Source organism: Capsicum annuum, chromosome 2, assembly GCF_002878395.1.
Source record: "Capsicum annuum cultivar UCD-10X-F1 chromosome 2, UCD10Xv1.1, whole genome shotgun sequence".
NCBI classification, from domain to species: domain Eukaryota; kingdom Viridiplantae; phylum Streptophyta; class Magnoliopsida; order Solanales; family Solanaceae; genus Capsicum; species Capsicum annuum.
In genome coordinates, this window is record NC_061112.1 from 6250432 (window position 1) to 6259761 (window position 9330).

The window sequence follows — 9330 nt, forward strand, 5'->3', positions numbered from 1 at the left end:
AAAATCAGTTAACCTAAGAATAGTTCAGCATTCTAAGTTAGTTCAGTTGGGAGTAGGCTTTAGCACCGAGCGAGTGCAGGGATGGTGGCTTCCCCGTAAGATAGGCGGAGTCGTTAGTAGCAATCCATGTACTCCAGAACTATGTAGCCAGCATAGGATATGAGAAGTCACCCGTTAGATTAGGCTTGACTACCTCGCAGGGGTCACCCGCCAGTTTAGGCTTGACACTCTTAGTCCTTCGGGACAGTATATCAGTACAGTAGATCCATATAGCCAGTGTTAGTACCTGTGGCATAGTACTAACACCCTTTCAACTGGGGTTACAAGTTGGAACCCAATTAGCTCAGATTGGAGCATGTCGGTTAGATAATACCTCCCACAGTCTCAGTCTAGTAATCAGTTCAGTAATTCTTTAGACTAGGATGGGTATTAAATGATGGTACAAAATACATGTTAAGGGTGAAAACTAATCATGAAAATGTCTATCTACTTGTTGTGCCCGTGTGGGGTCCTACATGTGATGTAATTGTTGAAATTGAAATATTATGTGATATGTTTGACCGTGTGGGGTCCTATGTGACATTGATAGCCTTGAATACATGTGAATAATTGTATTGTATTATTTAATCTGGCACCATTGGTGTAGTGTGATTATATTCATACTTTATTGGCATATAAGACATGTGAAAATTCATGGATGAAATGAAAATAACGAGTGAATATTGGCTCATGTGGTTGTGGAAATGTATCATTATGGTTGGTTGTGGAAATATATCATGTGGTTGGTTGTGTAAATACTTATTATGATTAGTTGTGAGCATTACATCTTCATATCATACTCATTCATGAAACATTGGTACCACCGTGGCAACATCTGAGAAACACTGGCAACACCTTTTTAAAAATATTGTAACACCTTATAAAACTCTTTCCAAGGGATATGTCGTAAAGGAGATATGAGATATGTGGATTGTATATGGGTTGACGAACCTCCCATGGGTCCTACGTAAGAAAGATTTAGCTCCGTAGGTGTATACGGGGATTGTGTGACGATCTCAGAGGTTGTGCGATAACCTCGTGCATCATCATCATCATCATTATAATCATATACATTGCACTTACTTTATTGTGTTTATGTAGTATTGTATGACCTTATTGACTTGTCATCTATGTGTTTGTCTTACTTTTTTTTACTTGTATTTGATGATCTTGTATCTATATGTTCTCTATTGTTCTATTATATATGACATAATGTATACTTGTGTTCCTTATCTTGGTGTATTTTTGGTAATATATGTAAGATATATTAGAACTGTTAGTGCAAGCGGTGTGGGCTACCGTTGTGGGACATTTTCTAATTGCAAGTGACATGCTCTTAGTGTATATTTTGTATGCTTTATTTACAACTTTGCTTGGTCGGCCTATGATACCTACTGAGTACAAGTGGACCGTACTCATGCCTATGCGCCCTTTCGGTGCAGGTCCTAGCTCGAGTGCACCTCAAATTACTTGATTCGGGCGATTGTTGGAGCTTCCAAGGCAGCGGTTGGACATTCATGCATCTGAAGTTCACCTCTATCTTTCTATACTAGTTATGTCTTTATTAGTATTTGAAGACAGTTATTATTCTTTTGTCATTATTTTTTCAATGTATTTGACTCTTGGATTGTATTAGTGGTTCTTACACTATTGACACCTAGTTTTGGGCATGACTGGTATTCTGGATAAGTTATTTCCACATTGTTATGATATTTATATGGTTCGGCTTTATTCTAGAAGCCTTACTTTGGGGTATTTCTATCTTTTTCTCTATTCGTATCAGTTTGGGTGATAGGCTTACTAGTCAAGGTACACCGCGACAAGCGCCATCATGACCCTCATTTTTGGGTCGTGAAAAAATCACTTCCATTGATTTCAGAAATAGAGTAGTTCAGTTTCAGCTTCTCGATGAACCAGTCAGAGGATGAAGGGGTAGTACCTCAAGTGATTAGGAGTCAAACATGTTTTTAGAATACTTCTAAGAATCCTATGATAGCATATGATCTAGAATTATAAGCATGAAACCAAAAATTTTAGCAGCAGTAGTAGAGTTGGGATAGTGTTATCTGAATTTAAGTAGATTTTGTATTCGTAGGGCTAGTTGTATGAAAAATGAATCAGTGAGCTTAAAATAGTGTATGTAAGGATTTAAGCTAAGTATGACCGTGTGGTTGTTCTTATGTAGGTTCCTTGAATACTAAGTTTGAAGGGGGCTATGTAACGCCCCGAAATCTGATCCCGGGATGCCACATGGTGCTCTGAACTACAAGTAGTTCTAAGCTAACCTTGGCTGCCTTTTTCTAAATCTGAATCTCAAATTTGGGATGGTATGAATAAAAATCATAATAATATGAATAGCTAAGTCCACACACTATGAGGACTCACCAACTGCAGAGATGTAGATGAGATGCTCGAAAATCACTCACGCTACTGAGGCTGAGCACCTAAACCTACATTATGAGACAATGTAGCACATAGACATATATGTGGATCAGTACTTTGATGATGTACTGAGTATATGGGGGTGAATGCAATAAGTGAGCTATATTATCACAAGTTATAAAATCATGCATGCTAAATGTAAATGACTCACGCAGGCTTGAGTAAAATCTGAAATCTGAAGATCATAAATCATAAATAATAAAGCATATACAATAAATCTTGTGAGCCATTATACTTAGTTCTGAAATCTACATTTTGTCCTAATCTCAAATCATATAGGCTAAGTAAAATCTAAAAACTTATTCTGAAAATCTTTACTATTGGGGAGGTTCTCTTAACCGACATAAACCATGTGAGCTACATGGAGTCCAACGTCTTGACCTCCTAAGGAAGAAACCTCACGTTGGGGAGAGGTGTCATACTCCTTCCAGGGAGTATAACCTAATCCAGGTGATTGATCATAAGCTAAGTCTGTCATCCATATAGAAATGGGAATAATCTGAGTATATACCTATGTTGGCTATGTAGTTCTGTGGAAGATAGAGCACACTAATCCCACACTTCCCTCTCGGTACTAAATACTACTCCTTGTTAAATATATATGCTCAAGCCATTGGAAATCCAATTTTTAAAACTAACATAAGGGTTCATGTGGAAAACCAACCATCCATTTATATGAGTAAATCTGTAAATAAAGATAATTCTGAGTTCTGTAACTGTGCTAATCTGTAAAGTGGATTCCAAAGCTAATTCAATGATCAAAAAATCAAAGCTTTTCTAAAAAATTGAAAATAATCTGTTCATAAGATGCTTAAAGCATCATCTTCCTTGAAATAATAATATTCAATCTTAGGGTAGTAACCCATGCATCAATCTCATGGTAAATCATTATAATAATCATGCTTGATAATATAAATATTGATAAAACAACTCAAAATCTGAAAATTTCAGCAATATGCATGAAAATATGAACATAAGCATGGAATTCAACTTCTAAATCATTGGAAATATCATAAGCTTGTAAATAACAATAATGGGTATAAACCCTAGCTTGAATTTCATGGAAAATCATATAAAATTCAGTAAATTTGAATTTAAAATATGTTTTCGGCACAAGGACGAAAGGATGGTCCTTGTTCATAACCCCACATACCTTAATTGATGATCTCTGATGAAAAGCTTGAATCTTGGATTCCTATAAATGCTTCGAAGATGAATTCCTAGAGTTCTTGTGTTTGGAATTCTCAATCTTGAATTTCTTTGAAGAATTAATGGAGGAATTTAGATTCCTTGGGGGAAAAGTTTGATGAGCTAGGGTTTTGCTTGAGAGAGATTTGATGAAAAGTGAAGGTAAAGTGCTTTGAAGGGGTTTAATTCACTGTTTAAGACGAATTAGGGGTTGGGATAATGACCAAAGTACCCCCTTTAATCTTCTAAACAGAACTAAAAAATGCATATTTTTCTGAATTGGGTGGCCATGGCGACGAGCCACTATCGCGGCGGCTCACTGGAAAATGGATGAATGGGAACTGGGTTTTCACCGTGATGCGCCACCATCGCGGAGCCCTTTGGTTTGCCATTTTGACCACTTGTGTGACGCGCCAGTATCACGTAGTCCCACTAGAAATTAACAACCGAGAAATTGGCCCTCTTCGCAAAGCGCCAATATCGTGAAGGTCCACTGGAATTTGACAATCATCATTTAAACCTTCTTTGTGACGCGCTAATGACCGAAATGATGGTGTTTTACGACTGGAACTTAAAATAGTCATAACTTCTTCACCGAGTGTCGAATTTAGGCAAATTTGGTATCGATGGAAAACTTATTCAATTTTTCATGCAATGGGAAGTTTAAATCTAGAGAATTCTATACAAAATAAATAGTATTCATTTTGGAAGCTATCCCTCAACATTCTAGGAACTAATTTAAGCTAAGAAGGTATGGGATATTACAATATCTCCCTCTTGGAAACATTCATCCTCAAATGCTGCTAGTTAGACTAAGAATACTGAGGAAATCTGAGTCTACAAGATATTATGCACAACTAAAATAAACTGAGAAACTGAATCTAAATCATTCTAAACTTTTGAATAATTCTGTGAGTGCATGAACTTACATGAGGACAATTATATAGCTGAATATATGAATAAAAAAGAACTATATCAAGGGAGAGTATTACCTTCGGCTAAATCTGAGTTTGGGAGAAGAGGTAAGGGTACTTGGCTAGCATATCTGTTTCTACTTCCCAAGTGGCACCCTCAACGGACTGATTTCGCCAAAGAACTTTGACCAAGGGAACTTCTTTGTTCTTCAATCTACAGACCTGATGATCTAAAATCTCAACTGGAATCTCTTCGTAAGAAAGGTTGTTCTGAATATCTGAGATTTCTAAAGGAACTACAATGGTGGAGTGACCAATGTACTTCTTAAGCATAGAAACGTGGAATACAGGATGAACGACTGACAAGTTTGCCGGCAAATCAAACTCATAAGCTACTTTCCCAACACGACTCACAATTCTATAAAGGCCAATATACCGAGGACTAAGTTTCCCCTTCTTGCTAAATCTCCCCGCCCCTTTTATGGGTAAAATCTTCAGGTATACTAAATCACCAACCTCAAACTCAAGGTACCTTCTTCTCACATCTGTATAAGATTTCTGATGACTCTGAGCTATTTTTAATTTTTCTCTAATCAACTTAACTTTCTCCATATCTTCAAACACTGCATTAGGCCCAAGCAAAGCGGTCTCACCCACTTAAAACCAACCTATGGGTGATCTGCATCTTCTATCATAAAGAGCCTTAAACGGGGCCATCTATATGCTTGAGTGGTAACTATTATTCTATGCAAACTCAATCAACGGTAAATGTTCATCCCAACTACCTTTGAAATCAATAGCACATGCTCTCAACATATCCTGTAGAGTCTGAATGGTCCTCGCTTCCTGACCATCTATCTAAGGGTGGAAAGCTGAACTAAGATGAACTTGGGTACCAAGACCCTTCTAAAAAGCTCTCCAAAACTGGGAAGTGAACTGAGTACCCCTATCTGAGATGATAAACAAGGGAACTCTATGCAATCTGACTAACTCTCAGATATACTACTTAGCATAATCCTCAGCTATATGGGATGTATGAATTGGCAAAAAATGCACTGACTTAGTCAATCTGTCTATGATAACCTAAACTAAATTATGATGACGATGCAAATGGGGTAAACCAGTCACAAAGATCATATTCACCCCTTCCCACTTCCAAGTGGGGATGCCAAACTCTTGTAACATACCACCAGGTCTTTGGTGCTCTACCTTAACCTATTGACAAGTTGCACACTTAGCAATGAATGCCGCTATATCCCTCTCCATACCACTCCACCAATAGATTTCCCGCAAGTTGCAGTACATGCTGGTAGCACCTGGATGAATAGAATAAAGCACACAATGCGCTTCAGCCATAATCCACTGTCTCAACCCATCAACACATGACACACATAATCTACTTTGGTATCTCAAAATGCCATCTCCCCCTTGAGAGAAAACCTCTACTTTTTGGTGTTTAACCGACTCCTTTAGTTTGACCAAACTATAATCCATATCTTGGTTCTCCTTCACCTCCGAAACTAGGAAAGATTCGAAACTACTCTGAACCCATACATTCCCTTCAGCTGAATCAACCAACCTAACACCCAATATAGCCAAACGATGAACTTCTCGAGCTAACTCTTTCTTATCTTTCTCCACATGAGCAACACTATCCATAGATAATCTACTAAGGGTTTCTAACACTACATTGGCCTTGCTCGGGATACAACACGCTCATTTCATGATCCTTCAACAATTCTAACCATTTCCTCTAACGAAGATTCAACTCCCTCTGGATGAACACATACTGCAAACTTTTGTGGTCCATGAACACATCAACCTGTACACCATACAGATAGTGTCTCCATATATTCAACGCAAATACCACAGAAGCTAATTCAAGATCATGGGTTGGGTAATTCTTTTCATGAGGCTTAATTTATCTAGAGGCATAGGCTATGACCTAACCTCTATGCATCAACACACAAAGTAAACCAACTCTAGAGGCATCACAATACACCACCAAACCATCGTACCATCAGGTAACGCTAGGACTGAGGCTGTAGTGAGTCGAGTCTTCAACTCCTGAAAACTCTTCTCGTAGGAATCTGACCACTAGAACTTAACTTTCTTTTGGGTCAAGAACTATGGAACTACGTAGCCAGTGTAGGATATGAGGAGTCACCCGTCATATTAGGCTTGACTACCTCACAGGGATCACCCATCAGTTTAAGCTTGATACCTTTCATCCTTCAGGACAATACATTAGTATAGTGGATCCACATAACCAGTGTTAGTACCCGTGGCACGATACTAACACCCTTCTAACTAGGGTTATAGGTTGGACCCTGATTAGCTCAGCTTTAGGCATGTCAGTTAGATGATACCTCCTACAGTCTCAGTCCAGTAATTTAGTTTCAGGTTACTTGACCATAGCATATAGATATCAGTGATTCAGTTATCAGATTTTAGTATTTCAGTATTCACAGATTTTATTCAGAACATGTTATATGCTTGGTTACGCATCCTCGGTATTTATAGATTTCATGCATCCTCAGTATTTATAGATTTTATGCATTCTTAGTATTTATAAATTTCAATCATTCTTAGTATTTATAGATTTCATGAACTCTATTCAGTACTTCATGTTTGTATATTCAGACAGCAATTATTCATATTCATGAACCATCCATATTAGCCTACCTCACTGAGCATACCAGTACAGTCAAAGTACTGATTACATACTCTTTTTTTGCGCTATGATATATCATATCATAGGTTTGAATGCCCAATTCTCGGATCGTGCATAGACTTTCTAGACTATCAACCATAGCAGTGGTGAGTCCTCATATTTTGAGGACAAACTATTTTATTTTCAAGTTTTTAGTTCAGTAGCTAGATAGAGTTAGTTGGGGCCTGTCTCATCAACTCCCATTTAGTTAGTTTAGAGGCTTTCAGATATTTCGAACAGTTAGTCAGTTCGTAGATTTCAGTTGTCATTGTCAGACGTTTTATCAGTATTATCAATTTAGTTTATGGATTCTATCAAATTTATTACTTAAAATTTTATGTCATTCCTCAGTTAAATTCCGTATATAACCTTTTGTTATCAGTTTTACTCAATTCTTGCAATAGGTACCAACTCATGGGTTAGCTTGTGGTCCCTCGGGACTATAAGCAATGTGTGGCACCTAGGGTTTACTCTCGAGGTGTTACACCTCCGATCCCATAAATCTGATATCTATTAAATTCTAACAGACCCTTTGCTCTGATAAAATATTAATACTTCTATACAGTAAATAAGCTGTAAGAAATTCTCGTAATATTTTAGTTCTTCCGATAGTATAGGTCTGGATGGTCATGCAGATTATCGCCAGCCCTCTAATCTTGTAAATCTGGTATTATTATTGTTGTTGTTGTTGTTGTTGTTGTTGTTGTTGTTGTTATTGTTATTGTTATTATTATTATTATTATTATTATTATTATTATTGTTATTATTTTTATTATTGCTATTGTTATTGTTATTATTATTTTTATTAGTATTGTTATTGTTATTGTTATTGTTATTGTTATTGTTATTGTTATTGTTATTGTTATTACTATTGTTATTGCTATTGTTATTGCTATTGTTATTGCTATTGTTATTGCTATTGTTATTGTTATTGTTATTGTTATTGTTATCGTTATTGTTATTGTTATTGTTATTATTATATTATTGTTATTACTATATTATTGTTATTATTATTGTTGTTGTTGTTGTTGTTGTTGTTATTATTATTGTTATTGTTATTATTATTATTATTGTTATTATTATAATTATTGTTATATTATTATTGTTGTTGTTGTTGTTGTTGTTGTTGTTCTTTGGGTGCAATAAAAAATATTTCTTTGGTTTTAGTTCAAAAAGAAAAGAGACTTAAATGATGCACAACAACTCCCATGACCCACTGCACTAGAGTAGGGAGTACCTTCACTAAACGAGTAACATCAAATTGAATGACTTACTAATTTTTGTGCTCACTTGTTCACTGATACAAATTATGCCGAAAAATCAACCTTCCAATATGATGCACTAATAATAATTGTTTACTCCATATTTTAAGTCTCTTTTATTTTTTTATATTATGAATCAAACGGAATAACGCAAACCACAAGCAAAAAGAAAGACAAGAACACACAGATTTACGTGGAAACCCTTGCGGGAAAAACCATGGACAGAGGCAGAGGAATTTCACTACTCTAACATTTTATCTAATAAATAACGAACCAAAACCTTTTAGTTTCTTTCTTTGGTCATATTATTCTAAGATTTGTTTACCAAGAGTAGCATTTTATGTTTATTTCTTTAATATAACAATGAAATGAAGATTCATTAGTTACATAATTTGTATATTAATAAATTGTTCATCATATCTCACTGCATAAAACAAGATTAACCTATTTATAGAATTTCTTAACTAACATGATTCACAGCAAGACTTGTACAAGGACTTGAAAAGCAAACAATAATGTATATGCATATTATTACAAGACTCCGTCAATTAGATAGGTCATTGTCTGAATTAAGTGCTACTTAATTTAAGATAAAGACTCATTCTCTTAGAAGTAGTTGTGATTCTACTTCCTATTTTACACTCAAGTTTTGTACTAGTTTATTACAATATAAATAGTGTACCTTGCACAAATTTCATCCATCAAAATCAAAATAATTAACTCAACATGATGGTTCCCAAAGTCTTCTCTTACTTTCAGTTTTCCAACCTCT